The sequence below is a fragment of the Lissotriton vulgaris genome, chromosome 6 (assembly GCF_964263255.1).
Source record: "Lissotriton vulgaris chromosome 6, aLisVul1.2, whole genome shotgun sequence".
Taxonomy (NCBI): Eukaryota; Metazoa; Chordata; class Amphibia; order Caudata; family Salamandridae; genus Lissotriton; species Lissotriton vulgaris.
This window is the reverse complement of record NC_141694.1, coordinates 443,164,149-443,179,587: the sequence shown is the minus strand read 5'-3', so window position 1 is coordinate 443,179,587 and position 15,439 is coordinate 443,164,149. Positions and strand designations below refer to the sequence as shown.

The following is a 15,439-nucleotide window of genomic DNA, read 5'->3' as shown; positions in this document are numbered from 1 at the left end:
CTGTAAGGTATCACAGATGCTCACAGCCTCCTCTCTGAATGTTCTGTAGAGTACAGAACAGTCATTGCTGCACTTTCAGGTCAGTCAACTGTTTGCTCCTAGGATGCATTGCACAACCATCACTTGTCACTATTAGTCACTAAATATTTCACTCCGTATGTGATTCTTTGCTTTCATTGTCCTTGACAGCCACTTTTCATAAATTGTTTTATATGTGTAAAATTTCCATAATAAGAACTTTTTCCAAACGTGAAAATTGTTGTGAGTGTACTTACGTACCATACCGCAAATGTGGACTGAGTGAAGTATATAAAGAATTAGTATATTCATAATACAGCAAAGAAATTGACACTTATCCTACAGAACCAATTGTTCTCAGTTTTCCAGACCAAGCGCATCTCTCTCAAAGTCATCACAAAAAGTATTGGATATTGATCCAGAGCTCTCTTCATGGCCTCTGGTGTCATCTGGCTAAAAGATCTAAAGCTATATGAAAGTGGTTTACTGTAGGAAGAGGGCGAGTTATCTCCTTCGGTGTGCCAAAGCCAAGCATAAAGTAATCGGACCAAACCAAAGGGAGGGGAGTATCAATCTGTAAAATAATATTCAAGAAGATATGATCCAGGGTGTGGCCCTTCTCATGGGTGGATAAATATACATAGGGGGCAAGGTTAAAAATCTCCAGAGAATTGCACAATATAATGCATTCTGGGTCATCTAATTTATCCATGTGGTTATTGAAGTCTCCGAGCACCACACAATGCCTATATTTGGAAACGACCGGAGCAAAAACTTGCATGTGGTCCGAGAGACCTATAAATCAGTACACCAGCTATCAATTAATAGGCTGATACAGAGAGTAAAAAGCCAAGGCTTTCGGCACCCTAAATCTCCTCTATAGGAAGAATTGAGCATGAGAAATAATTTTAAAAAATGATCCGAATTCTGCCCCCCTCCCAACCTTCCTATCCTTTTTAATCAACAAATAGCCTCCAGTGGTTCCAGAATGGCACCTATGGAAATGGACTGCATGTTGGTAAGTACAAACTGAACACACCATACACCTCAAGTCACTCAATAATGTAGGTCAACAACATTAAAATGCACATGTAAGGCCTGGCTGGCAACGAGAAGTAGGGTCTACCAATGTGGCGACAAGTCCAGCAAGATGCTGTATCGGTTGTGCCAGGGTGCCTTCCATTCACAGGCCTTACCGTGTGTCCTGGGGCCTACGGGTGCTCCACTTATTATGCCCCCAGCTATTGCGGACAGTTTCACCACATACTATGAAGACCTATACGCACCTAAGGAGTGCCTCACTGCTGAGGTCATAGCCAAATTTATAGACGACCTTCCACCTAAGTTCATATCAGACGAGGTGAGGGATCGCTTCGATAGGCCGTTGACAGATGAGGAATTGGGTATGGCCCTGGGGGAGCTGAATCCTGGGAAAGCCCTGGGACCGAATTGTTTTCCCGGTGAGTTTTTTAAAAAGTTATTTGTGCAGCTGGCCCCAAACGTCCGTCCAGTGGTGGAGGAGGCGCGGGAACTGGGCTCGCTTCCCTCAGACTGGAGACATGCGGAGGTTGTGGTGTTCCTCAAACCTGGCAGGCCCCCGGAGCTACATGCTTCGTACTTTCCCATCTCACTCTTAAACGTAGAAGAGAAGGGCTTGGCCAAGGCACTAGCTAACCAACTTCTTCCATACATTCCCTCCCTGTTAAACCTAGACCAGGCTGGATTTATGCCCCAGAGGGCGATGCGCCACAACATCAGGCGCGCGCACGTGGCAGTGGTGGCCAGCGGACAGTTGGGGGAGCCGGCGGCACTTCTCCTGGCCGACATGGGCAGGGCCTTTGATTCCCTAAGCTGGACATATCTATTTGCCCTCCTGCCGATACTTAACTCAGCCCGAGATTTCTGGCCTATCTGACGCTGCTGTACACTGATCTGACTTTGAATAGTTAAGGAGGTAGGTCCCGGGACGTAGGGTCAGCTGGACCATATAATATATTTTGAAAGAACAGATTGCCAACCCCACCACTTTTCAGATGCTCATAAATCAGAGCGAACAAATCGAACTGAATTACAGATTTGTTCGGTATATTTTATTTATACTCTTTACTTGGAAATGTTTGACACTTAAAAAACAGTGATCTTATGTTTGAGAAAGACACTCAACATATAACAATACAAAAATCACAAATACCTAAATGAATTATCTGAACGAACAACAATGATATTATACACCTTTACTTATTGAACAATAGCAAACAGTAAATCTTTGTACATATTCAAAAAAATATTACAACTCAATGATAGAGACACGTTCAAAGAAGAAATTGAAGAACACAAATTAATTCGGAACATTAATCAGAATAAGAAATCAATCCTGTATGTTTCATGTTTCTTTCTATTCTGCCGACGTGTTTCGAATCCGTGGACAAAGTGCACGGAATCTCATCAGGGCTCAATCAATGGAGTTCTGTAAGGGCTCAATCAATGGGGTTCTGTAAGGTGTTTTAGAAAAAAGAGAGAGAGAGCACTGTGTCACTAACCATCATTTAACCAAAGGTGACCGTCCCCATTCCCCCTCTGTTCCCCTCCTGTACCTGTTTAGTCAATCAGGAGCAGTTATCGTGATGATCTTGTCACACCAACACTTTAGCGAGACAGTGTTATCTGCGAGATAACAGTAGACTCAGAATGTGCAATCATAATAAAATTCATATGGTGCCCACATTTGGAAGCACAAAAAAGTACATACCTTGGACAGGTGTAAATACTTCTCCCTGTCCAGTTATTCAATTGGTCTAAGGATTGCACAACACCGTTCCCGCATTAAAAATAAAGTACTCAGTGCCCCCATGGTCCAACATTTTGTCAAAAATTTCCAAGTAAAGGGTATAAATAAAATATACCGAACAAATCTGTAATTCAGTTCGATTTGTTCGCTCTGATTTATGAGCATCTGAAAAGTGGTGGGGTTGGCAATCTGTTCTTTCAAAAAAAGTATACTGATCTGATGGCATCGGTGCGGGTGGGTGGAGCGACTTCTGGCTCTTTTTATATCCAGCAGGGTACACGGCAGGGCTGCCCCCTCTCCCCATATCTCTTTGCGCTTGCCATGGAGCCGCTGGCGGCCTGGGTGTGCATTGATGCACAGTTTAGGGGCTTCGAGTGGGCTCCGGGGCTTTCGGACAGGATAGCATTATACGCAGACAACGTTCTGCTCTTTCTCACTGCCCTAGACACGTCAGGCTGCGGGTGCTGAGTATATTACAGATATTTGGCGAAACCTCAGAGCTATACATGAACCCGAATAAATCTACGTTATGGGTCCTGGGGGGTCGATAGAGGCTGGGAGCGTGGGCTGGGTTGGTTCTGCTGGTGGTGGGAGGGTTGAAATATTTGGGGGTCTTCCTGTCTGATGAGCCGGAGATGTCCTGGGAACATAATCTGGGCCCGGTGTGGGAGCGTACCCTGGAAGATCTTAAGGTCTAGTCCCGTATGCCTTTGTCCATATATGGTAGGGCGGGCATATTGAAGATGGTGGCATTTCCCCATATCCTTTATCAACTGCAGAATCACCCCTATCAGATCCCACCCCGATGGTTCCGGCGAGTGAACGCGATACTGGAACAATTTCTGTGGGAGGAAGGCAGGGTAAGGGAAGCACTGCGCACATGTTTCTTGTCTACCTACCCCAGAGGGCTGGCCACATCGGATGTCCTTTCCTACTATCAGGCTTCTCATCTGCTGGTCCTCAATGAGGGGTAGTACGGAGACAGGGGGGACCCGGCATACGCGGTTGAGAGGCGGCTTATAGGACGTCACTCTTTACATACCCTATTGTATTCCGCACCACATCGGAGAGCTCTGCCACCAGCCACAAGGGTGGCATTTCCCATCTGGAGACGGGCACTGCGTAGAATGGGGTGGTGGAATACTTTAACCTGTGAGACCCCTCTTTGGGACAATGGACGCCTGCCTCAGCTGGCAGCACTGCAGGGTTTCCGGGGGTGGGACACAATATGCATCTTGGTTCTGGGTGATGTTGTGAAGGATTTGCCCCTTAAGTCCTTTCAGGACCTGCAGGAGGAATATGAGATGCCGCAAGCCTAATTCTACCGCTACCTACAGTTTAGGCATGCCCTTGCCCCTAGCCTGTAGGGTCTGGAGTCACTCTCAGACTTTAGCCCCATTGAGGCAAAGATCTTCATGGGGGAGCTTTCGGACCGCAAGATCTCCCGTATTTACCAAACATTGGTCATCAATTGTTCCTCCGACCTGCAGAGGCTCAGACTTGCATGGGAGGCGGATGTAGGGGAACTAGAGGAGGAGGACTGGGTTGAGGCTCTAGCAAGCCTGCTAGGGTTGGCAGTTGCAACACGTTTGCGGTTAGTGCAGTTTAAATATCTAAACAGAGTGTACTTTACCAGGCAAAGCCTGTGGAGGGCAGGATTGCTTGCATCACCTGAGTGCCTCCACTGTCAACAGGAGGAGGGTACCCTCCTCCACACAGTCTGGGACTGCCTATCATTGCATAGATTTTAGAGAGGAGTATACTCCTGCTTGTCGGAGGTAATGGTCTAGGAGCTCCCCTTTCCACCAGGTTTGGCCCTGCTGCATGTAATGGAGGGCGTGGGGGGTAATCGCTACAAACGGCATCTCCTGCTGTTAGGCCTCACACTAGTGAAGAGAGACATTGCTAAGGCTTGGAAGGTGCCTATCTGTGGCAGTTTTGAAAAACAACCTAGACTTCTCCATGGGGCTTAAACAACCAGTCTTCCTGGCCAGGGGATGCCCGCGTAAGCACTACAAAATATGGCACAGGTGAGCGGATTACCGGGGGATAGACCTGGACCCACCACAGGAGGTGGAGGCACGTTTGCCTACCTGATACATATACATTCCTCATGGTTGGACGGAGCGGGCGGGACGACCTGGAGGGACCGTGATTTCTGGGTGTGCAGTGACGACATGGATGGCTGTGTGGGACATGAACGCAATCTGGGGGGAGGGGGGTTTGTTATAATGTGGTTTGTTTATTGCACATAAAAGTCAAAGTCAATTGAAAGTGTATTTGATATGTGCAGTACAAGGGCCAGCCATTTATATGACACTTGACAAATAACATTTGTTTAAAAAAATGCACATGTAGGAAATTGCATTGTGCATATATTGTTTCTGGGCCAACTGCAATATACAATCATATAATGTCAAAGAACAACATATATGTAACTTGTTCCACCAGCGGAGTAGGCTAGAAGATCACTTACAACCCACTTTGTCACTCAATGAATACACGTCTTCCAGAAATCATTGCTCTAAATTTACAAGTAATTAATGCAGCGTGGTGGCACAAGCCATCTGGCTCCACCGTGCTATGTTAAGTCAAAAGTAAAGGGATGTGTTATATATACGTCAATATGACGGATCACTCTGCTCTCCCTTGCGCTGGCGCACAATTAGCTGTCATACACCAATGCAGGCACGGGGATGATTGGTTTTGTACATGAAGGGACACCTTCTTGCACAAAAATAATCACAAGAGGTGATTACCTCTTTCTATGTGTTGTTTCAGAATTCAGCACACATAGAAGGAGGAACAAAATGCAGAGAATTGAAAACATATCTCCTTGTTAATCATTTGTATGCCTCTCTTAGTGAGGCGTATCATTCTTACGTATTTTTAGGGTTACAATTTCTCTTAAAGCTGGAAATGCGGCAAAATACATGGGTGTTGCATGGGAACACCCACAGGAACACCCATGGCATGAACCTATCATGCAAAGATTTACGTTTAAAGGTGCCATATTGTCAAGGACATGAAAAGCCACGCAGCTTGGCTATAAATGTTCCATGTAGGGGGCAGCAGGTCGCTCCGCTGGTGTGTCACAAAAAGTGACAGCCTGGGGTGCAAGGGGCTTGTAACCAAGCCCCATTGAGTTCACCACTTACCATTCATCTGCCTGTGATGCCAGCTCCCTTTAGTACAATGCCTTACAATGATGGATATTGCAGCTGTACATTTTAAGTAATGTGCTAAAAGTGCACATGCTGCAGTGACATTTGATCACTACATACTCCACCTAGTCCAAATATGGAGGTCCCAACAACATTTGATTCATTTCCTCTAGTCCCATGTGCAGCAGAATCTTTTTCAAGTCATACCTCACCTCGGTCCATTTCCTCAACATCAAGTTCACCTCCTAGCTTTCGGCATTTCTCAATGTCCAGGTACAAATAATCTTATCTGCTTCACAAGTTATCATTTTTTTCTACCTTGGCTTGTTCGGTCGGATGATTTACCTCCAGCCCTTCCATCATCCCTTCTTAACTTCTTTCATCAACTTTTGTTTCCCCTCCATTCATCCAATCTTACTTTACCTATGTTCAATTCTTTGCCCTTCTACCCATCATTAAATTCCATGTTAAATCTGATTGGCCTGCTTTCCAAATTACTCCATCTAATTTGATTTATTATCACATTAAATCATAGGTGCACTAAGATATGCATAATGTAATCCATTTTCCTAAGTTGACTCTTTACATCCCTGATACTCCTATCATCAAACCATGACCTATGATGCATGTTCTGCTGTTGCCATGGCTTTGTAAATTACAAAAGTTTATCCATCAAGTGTTCATGATGCTTGTTTTGTGGGTCACAGTTCCACTGTCAGTAAGTTACTAATTTGCCCTTATTATGCCAATCCCTGCATAGATGACATTCAAGAATATGATGTCAAACACATATGTCACAATCTGCCATGCTCAATCATGCATAGCGTGTGCCAACCTATGCCCGTATGTTGGTCAGGGTGGCATTTAACAAGAAATTGTGGACCACAGAAACCAGTCTCATGCAATGAGGGTCTGCATCTAGCATGCTGCCATGGTGGAGGACATGGCCATTGTCCCACTATCTGGTCATGTGCTGAAATTATGCTGAACATTCCAAATAACAATAGATAATCATGTAAGGCAACCCACTGGGAAGGATATCACACAATGTGCAAATGGCAACATTGACTTCCATGGACAATTTATCAGCCCGCAACACACAAGATATCGTGAGACCACAACCTCAACATACTACTCCAATGTGGTGCGTCAAGTGAATACCCACCCTTCAGAATTCCAATAGAGGTTACCGAAGCATAGGGTTCATTCATATATACACCATGGTTAGTCCCTGTAACTTGTGTCACATAATGTAAGATGGAGTAACTCAGCTCACATTGCAAGCTTTGTGACATGTGTACCACATTACCTAATGTCATCTCAGCACAACAAGATAACATGTTCACATTGTGCTAATAGTGTCAGCTCAGTCATGCAAATACACCATTCAGTAATTATGTTTGAACATGAACAGCATGGATGTTGTGTATGTCAAACTAAAGCACATACCAACACTTTGCTCTGCATCACTCACTTACACAGTCAGTCACACACCCACAAAATCATATGTACAGGCACTAATACACCCACTTATTCACCAATACACCTTGGTGTATATATATTTAACACTCATAAACTTTTTAGAAACACTCACAGTCACTGGATGATGTCATCAGTAATGTCATTTTAGATGACAGCAGAGATGTCCCTGACCATGTCATGAGTGAAGTAATATGTGAAGTCAAATGCAGTGCATTGGGGGCGCGAGACATGACTGCTGAATTTCTCTAGTTTTGTGCATGTGAAATCTGATCCTAACTATAACATCCCTGTAACCTTTGTTTATTTTGTGAATATCTAAGGCTTTTTTTATCCTGTTTTCTAACTATAACCTGTTTTCTAACTGTAACCTTTGGTTTTTAAAGGAGTAAAAACCTCATCTTGGAGGCTAACTAGGTACAATGAGTCGCACAGAGTTCAACAGAGGGAGACGTCTGTTTTTTTTTTAAAAGGACTGAATAATTCATTCATACAGGACTTTTGTATATTGTAGACATCCACACATGAGTTTATTATGAGTTAATCAATGGTTAGTTTTGATGTATTTTCCCCTAAACTGTATTGTAATTATTCTTGCATGATTATATATTGAATGAGTTTTCATTTTTACTTAATTATGCATATATGATAATTTCAGTTTGAGATTATTTAGCGATTAGGCTGAGCACAATGGTTTCGCACACAGATTTTCTTTTGTGTTTTTTTCATGTTTACTGATGGACTGGGATTGGTTGCACACTGTGCACATCGTGGGGTTACATTAGAATCAGTTTCCTGTGTGCGTATTTCCGTTTTTAATGAAAGGATTCATGGTTATGGCCACAGTGTTCAGACATCGCAGAAACAAATGATATTTGTATTGTGAGTGCCCGTTTTTTCATTTTTTTTGGTTTGCACGTACATCGTCTTGCATGGGAGATATCGCACAAATGATACATGTTGTTATACTTTACATTAAACACTTTCTGAGTTCTGTTTTAATTTGGAGTAAAAATGGGACACCGAGGTCACTGTTTATTAGTTTGGCAAAGGATGAGTTTTGTATATTTATTTTATGGATTCTTTTGGTTTCTTGGTGCATTTACATTTGTATATTATTGAATATTATGAACATATTATTTAAGATCATTATTTAAGTTTACTGATGGCTGGTTCTCATACTGCAGCTACCCCTGATGAAGGGCGGATTGCCCGAAATGCATTGGATGAACAGGCATATGGTTACCTAGCATGAAGAGTGGATTCCAACATGCCATAGGATGAGGCCTGGATGGGCATTTCATCTGCATTTAAAGTTGGGAATCACACTGCCTCCATTGTAAATGTAGAGATTAATGTGGAATAAAAAGATGGATCACACTGGATTACTATGGTGTACTGGAATTTACTTTGCTTGATGCTACTGCTCATGTCTGTGTGGCTGTGGGGCTTGATGTTGGGTGCGATGGCGCAGCAGCTCTAGTTTAAAGACTAGCTAGTTTAAAGATTGCACCCTTTTGCATAAACCTCATTACTAGACTTAAGTGCTGCTTCTCTGCCAAACATCATCAGAAGCCTTCCCCATTCTGCGTGCTAGCCACCCTTTCCGGTATGGGATGGCTTAGCACTTGCAAGTTAGGTCATCACAGCATACAGTAGGTGGCTCATCACTTTGATCATAACTTTTACAACTGCTCCTATCAAATGGTTAATGTTCCCACTGAAGTTAAGTTTAACAGTATTTTGGCATGCGCGTACACTGAATTGCCACAACGTACTGCTCAGTTACCTTCTGCTCACTGGCTCTAAGCACTTTAATTAGCATAACATTTGTATCAAGGATTTGCCTTTATCTTTGCAAAGCATTCAGTCTTTTCTATGACCAAGAGTCTCATCGCTGGAAATTCTCACATTGCCTGCAGGAATTTGCGGGATTCATAGTGTACTAAATTTAATTTTGAACTGGTCACATAGATGTGTGATGATGGTGTTGTGATGCTGATCTGATAGGATGCCGTTTTGATGCTGAGCTGCTGCTTCTGTGCCAAAAACAGCAAATATTCAGCATTTTGTTGGAGTTGCCTGACATAAACTCCAGAGTCTCCTAGGTGAGTCGTCCTGCCTCAGACATGGGCAAAACAGATAATAAACAAAAAATATTGAACAGTTTGAGCATTGCAGAACCGTGCCCACAACATTTGCAGCAGACAACATTGCTGATCGAGAAGCACAGCCTGCCTCACAGCAAAACAATGAGCACCACTTGGAATATATCACACTGTTGGCTCAAATGAGAGACAGTAAAGCTACACTGGCTAACAATGTGGGTATAGTTGGTATAAACATGGTATAATGCATACACATCTGGATTTGATGAGAAGGCAGAGGTATGAATATTACTATGGAGTGCAGAGTGTTTATAGGTGAGGATAGATGGCATGATTTTAAAGAATGGATTTTGGTGCTCTCTTAGGACTGCAAGATAGTGCATTATAATGCATGACAGGTGAGTGAAAAAAATGAAGAATCCACAGGAATAATGATTTGTTGTTGGGAGTGTTGGCATCAGACCGCATGCAACGCTTTGTTGAGAAGCTGTTATCAGACCTCATCCCAGAAACTACTCTATCTAACTTTTTTGGTTGAAAAAGCAGACTGAACTCTTAGTTCCAACCTGAAACATCGAGGTTACCTTAGGCCAGTTATAGCAAGCATTCAGAACTATATGGATCAAAACGCCATCTTGAAAGCATTTTGGAGGGAATTCACAGTATAAAAAGAAGCCAACAAAGGTACTCTACTAATCCGATTAATTAAGTTATACTATACAAGCAAAAAATGGTCCTTAGAAATAGCTAATGTATTACCTAAATGGAAAACAGTAAGGAGGTGCTCCACTTAGTAGCTCACTGTTTGGGAATTCGGTCTTCATCAGCACTAAAACGTACCAGAGACCGACTCTAGAATGATTGTGATAAAAAAGGCAAAAGAAATCAATATCTTGTGGTGGCTAAGAAAGCTGCCCAACATTTACCCAAAACAGGGCCTAAGGGGAATAGAAGTCAATCATTCTCCAGAATCCTCGGAAATGCTATTATGAGCCTGCTCAGTCGAAAATGAAAGCTGCTGTGTACTGCATGCCGGGCCTATTTGTTTTGCAAAATTTAGTGACAGCAATTATTTTCTCATGAATGATTAGAATTGAGAAAATGAGGGCATGAATTAAAAAATTAAACATTAGTAAGATTTGTGGAAGAGATAGTTATATTTAAAGTGTCTCATTCAGGCCAGTTCTCCCCTGAACACCACTTTCGTCTGTATTCTCTCACTTTGTTAGACCCATATCCCTTTTTTCCCACCACATCTTTCTGAAATCGTCCACCTGCCCATCTTGCACAAAATCTCCTTCCACTATATTTCTCTTTTCAACTCAGCCCTCTGCATGCACTTCCTTGCATCACCTCCCCTACTTCATGCGTTCCCTCCCACACATTGTGTCCCTCTCATCGGCTGTAAACTGCAATGTTTACAGACGATTAGTAAGACACAATGGGGCACATTAAGATGGCGGGCGGACTTTGTCGTAAAAAGGGACTGTGCGCCATAAGGGCGGGGGTCCCAAGTGTGCCATTAGAATGCATCCGCCACATTGGTGGGCGCATCCGGCATCCCTAACATTGTGGTGGGCGGTGCACTCAGCACCGCCCGCCACAATGCCAGGGAGGCATGTTGTGCACTTCCATGCACAACATGGCAGGCACCGCGTGGTGGAACTGCAGGGGGGTACCATAGGTGCATATGTGCACCCCAACCCCCCCCAGAGTCCCTGGGGGCCCGCAACGGGTCCCCCAAGCAGACTCCACATGCCGCCACGGAAAGGCATCTGTAAACCCACATTCATATTCTAATATGGCTGCCGGTTTCTTTCAGACACCGCCACCATATAAAACCCTTTTCCGCCCAGTCGACATGTCGACCGGGCGGAAAAGCGGCGGACGGTCTTTCTGTCCGCCGCAGAACCTCCAGCCATTATAACATGGCAGGGGGTCATTTCTGCACGGATGGCAGGCAGATCGCCCCTGCCAGGCCGGCGGGGGTGATCCGCCAGCCATCCAAATGGGGTCCAATGTGTGAGAGGGAATGCATGAAGTTCCTTCACACTCTTTCATATAAAATGGTAATTTCACTTGTGACATCAATTTCCATCACACTGTGTGCTATGCAGAGAGCCTAATAAGTCAATCAGCATGCAGTATAAACACATTTGTGACCCAGTGCCATGCAATATGTGAAAACCTCACTGCCTTCTTCCTCAACTGCAGAGTCAGTCCTTTATGAACCGCCGCCCACAACCTAAATTCACCGATATACCTGTATGCGACTCAGTTCACAGTATGTGCTAGAATTCTATGTTGCATAAAAAGATTCTACAGATAAAAAACATATGGAAAACTAAATTACACTTAGAAAATCCAACATGAATTAAAACGTGAAATGTAAACAATGACTGCATCACTGACATGGATAACCTTAGGAGATTTATAGAAATTATTGAAAAAACGATCAGTGTTTTTACCTGTAAAGTTAATGTTATGAAAATAGGGCCAGGTAAGGGCCTGTTTCAAAGTCCGTTTTTAATTATTACTTGGTCTATGTCTTTGCTGGGCTCACTCCACTAAAAGCCCTCTGTAAGTATATTTCCAAGTCACTTGCACCCTGGTGTTGTGAAGACCCCACCAAAAACAAGTGGACCAGCTGTTGGCAAGGAATGAAATGGAAGTAAAGCAGCACCAGTTACAACCACATACTGCTAAAATGCATGCATGAACACCAACACCATCAGAATTTATTTCAAAACAATGTAACATTTCACCAAACCATCAGCAGACCAACTATTGCTGCGCTCGGCAGGTACATGTAATTCTATCCACCTTTTTACTGAAAATATACAAACGATCTGACAGCACATAAACAAATATAGAATTCAATGCATTAGAAAGACGCCATCCCAAGTGTGAACCCAGCTATCCACCCTATCATCCTGTAAACAAACACTGAATATATTCCTCGCCTTTGGTCTTGTACATTGCTTCATTGCCTCTATAAAAATATCCGTATGCATTCAGTTCTGAAGTCATAAAAAATCAGCATTCACCCCATATTTGTTTGCATGTTGGTGCTTTTAGTCCTGTAATTGTGAGGGTAAAAGCAAAACTAAAGATTGCAGAATGCAGGGAATAAGCCCCATACTTTGACAAACTGGTGAGCGGTTTGCCTTTATGCATTATTCTTCTTAATGTAGCAAGGAGAGGTTTCCCAGGACCCAATGCCGAGCAGGTATACTTCAAGCACTTAATGTAAGCTTTTCACAGTTTACCTATGACATTCAGATTCAGGGAAAAGCACACACACACACACACACACATACACACACACACACACAAACTCGTCCACGTTGAGTGCATTTCAATAATAATACCTTTTCGCTAGTGTATGTGTAGAAATAGCATATTTTTAAATAACTGTTTAGAGACTTGAAAACATTTTGCTGTGCCTGGGGTTGTGCATAAGAATGTGCATTTTATTTTATATCTAAAAGCGTCTCACTGTTGAGTATCAATTTTCACACTGTTAAGGAAATCAAGGTGATCAAAGGCCAATTTTTTCACAGTTCATGGAATGGAAGTTTCCCTTTTCCCCTTCCCTTCTAAGAGCACAGCATGCATCTATCTAATCTATTGATTTGGATTAAATGACTGCAGATGAGAGGAACATGTTATGTGCCAAAGTAGGAGGGTTTCTTCTTCCAAACAGAAAACCTTCTGTGCCCCTTCCTTTGCTACAATGGTCTCCCAGACATATTTTGATGTGGGGTTGGAGGTTCTCTTGTCAGTCTTAGGGGGATATTCACAAGGACTTATCTCAGATTTATCTCCACCTTAACGCATCAAAAGTGGAGATAGATTTAACATCCCATTCACTAGCTGGTGCAAACTGAAGACATCGCCAGTATTCCCATGATAACTGCCCCAAAATGTATCTCCACAGTGGACACTACCAACTAACCCTAATGAGAAGCTGAGTAGGCTTTCCAGTGCAAAAACAAAAAAACACAACACCACTTCCACAACGAACTGACAGATCTGCGATGCGAACCAAAAACAAGCCTCAGTAGCATCAGGGAATTAACACCTGCCTTTTGCTGGTGTTAAGCAGGACGACTACCTGCAGCATAAAAGGGAGCCCAAACAAGAGCAACACCTGAAGACCCACAGACGCCATGAAGACAATGATCATGCAACGCGGATACCCATGAGGGCCACAACACCCACCACAACCACCCCAGGCCTGCCACTACGCCCAGGACCCGTCCCGCCCCCCAACCCCCAGGAACACCACAGAGACAGCGTACACAAATACAGAGGACCCACCTGAAACACACCTGCAGCCCAGACCTAACGCCAAAGGAGGACATTGCCCACTACCAGCCCAAAAGGACAACCATCCCCGCATGCTGACCCACATCCCCCACATGCTGACAGTCCCAACCTAGTGGACAACCAACATCCCTAAGCAGACAAAGCTGCCAGCTGCGCAGCACATGCCGGCCTCTGGTACCATCTAACGCACAACTGCCAGAGACGGAGGAGTTACACAGCTAGCCCCATGCAAGGTCATCACACCTATCCTGGATGCCAACATCAGCCTGGTAGCCCAGCACCCCCACGTCACCCACACCGTGCAGGAGCAGCTGGAGACCAAGCAAGGCCTGTGGAGGTAGGCCCGTGCAGGACGCTGTGCATCCCGGGCCACTAACTCTGTGCAGCACAAGTCATGGGGCTTTTAGGGTTGAATGGTTATGTTCTTTATGATGTACACTATTGTCGATTTCTAACTGCACCAGGCAGCCCTTGTGGGCTGGTGTGCACACACCCCACACACATCCAACACAGGTGTCACTCTGTATGTGTGCCTGCTAATAAATGTGGACATGCGCACGTGCCTGTAGACATTCACACCATCTGAGCAAGTGTGTCCGTGTGGTCATTGTGTCAGCATGATGGGCACAGGCCCTGCAACATAACAGTGTGCTGTCTTTAGTGGACGTTACCCTGTCACGTCAGCATTGGCAGTGACCCTTGACATGTAGCTTCACACACACCCCCCTGCATGCACAAGCGGCGTGTGCCAGTCCGGGCAGGAAGTTCGGTTAGTGTGTCTCTGTGTTGGGGTGTAGTCGCCACCAGGGCCACAGTAGTCGATGTTGCAATGTAGCGTGCACCAGGATGGTGGGCCCGCACGTACGGGGACATGTAGGAGCCAAGACCGCTCAGGGTCTTGGCAAATGCATGCCGAGTGATATGTTTATCAGTCCTGCGGATGCATGAATCAGTCGCCTGGCCTCATTCGCAGCATTATCACAGCCAGCCATGGGCTGTACACCGGTGTCCGCCATATTCGGACCATTGGCCTACACTCACATGGCCGCACACCTTCAAAGGCCAGCATCATGCTGTTGTTGGCAGGCTGCTGCATATGCCCAGACAGGCATTACAATGGTGTGCCGTAGGAGTGCATGTGATGCAACCGCGCACACAAGTGTGGGGGCTAGTGGGAGGGAGGAGCAGCTGTTTGGCATTGAAGCATCCAGTGAACCTGCTCACGTGCCACGTGCTGGGCATATCATCCATGATTCCCTGGGTCGCAGACTTCCCACCACACCACAACAGGCATCTGTACATCTCCTGTATGCATGCAGATGGTGAAGTTACTGTAGGGATGAAAGGTCCTTTGTCTGAACTATCAGGAGGTAGCACATCTGCAGCTCCGAGCAGGAACTTGCATGTGACCAGCACCCCTGACAGATACAATAGCATTTGCTTGTGACTTCCACACTACGCACTGGCCGACGTGAGACCAACGCGTACACATCCCACTCGCAGAAGTCCTTGGTCATAGTTAGCGTGCATGAAATGGCCTTCACACCTAC

At 44.7% G+C, this 15,439-nt stretch overlaps 1 protein-coding gene across 1 annotated transcript in view; it reads right to left on the bottom strand.

The window, feature by feature from the left end:
* Positions 1-15,439, bottom strand: part of LOC147707445 (isoaspartyl peptidase/L-asparaginase-like) — a 1,215,953-nt gene that overhangs the window by 1,148,564 nt on the left and 51,950 nt on the right. The window lies entirely within an intron of this gene.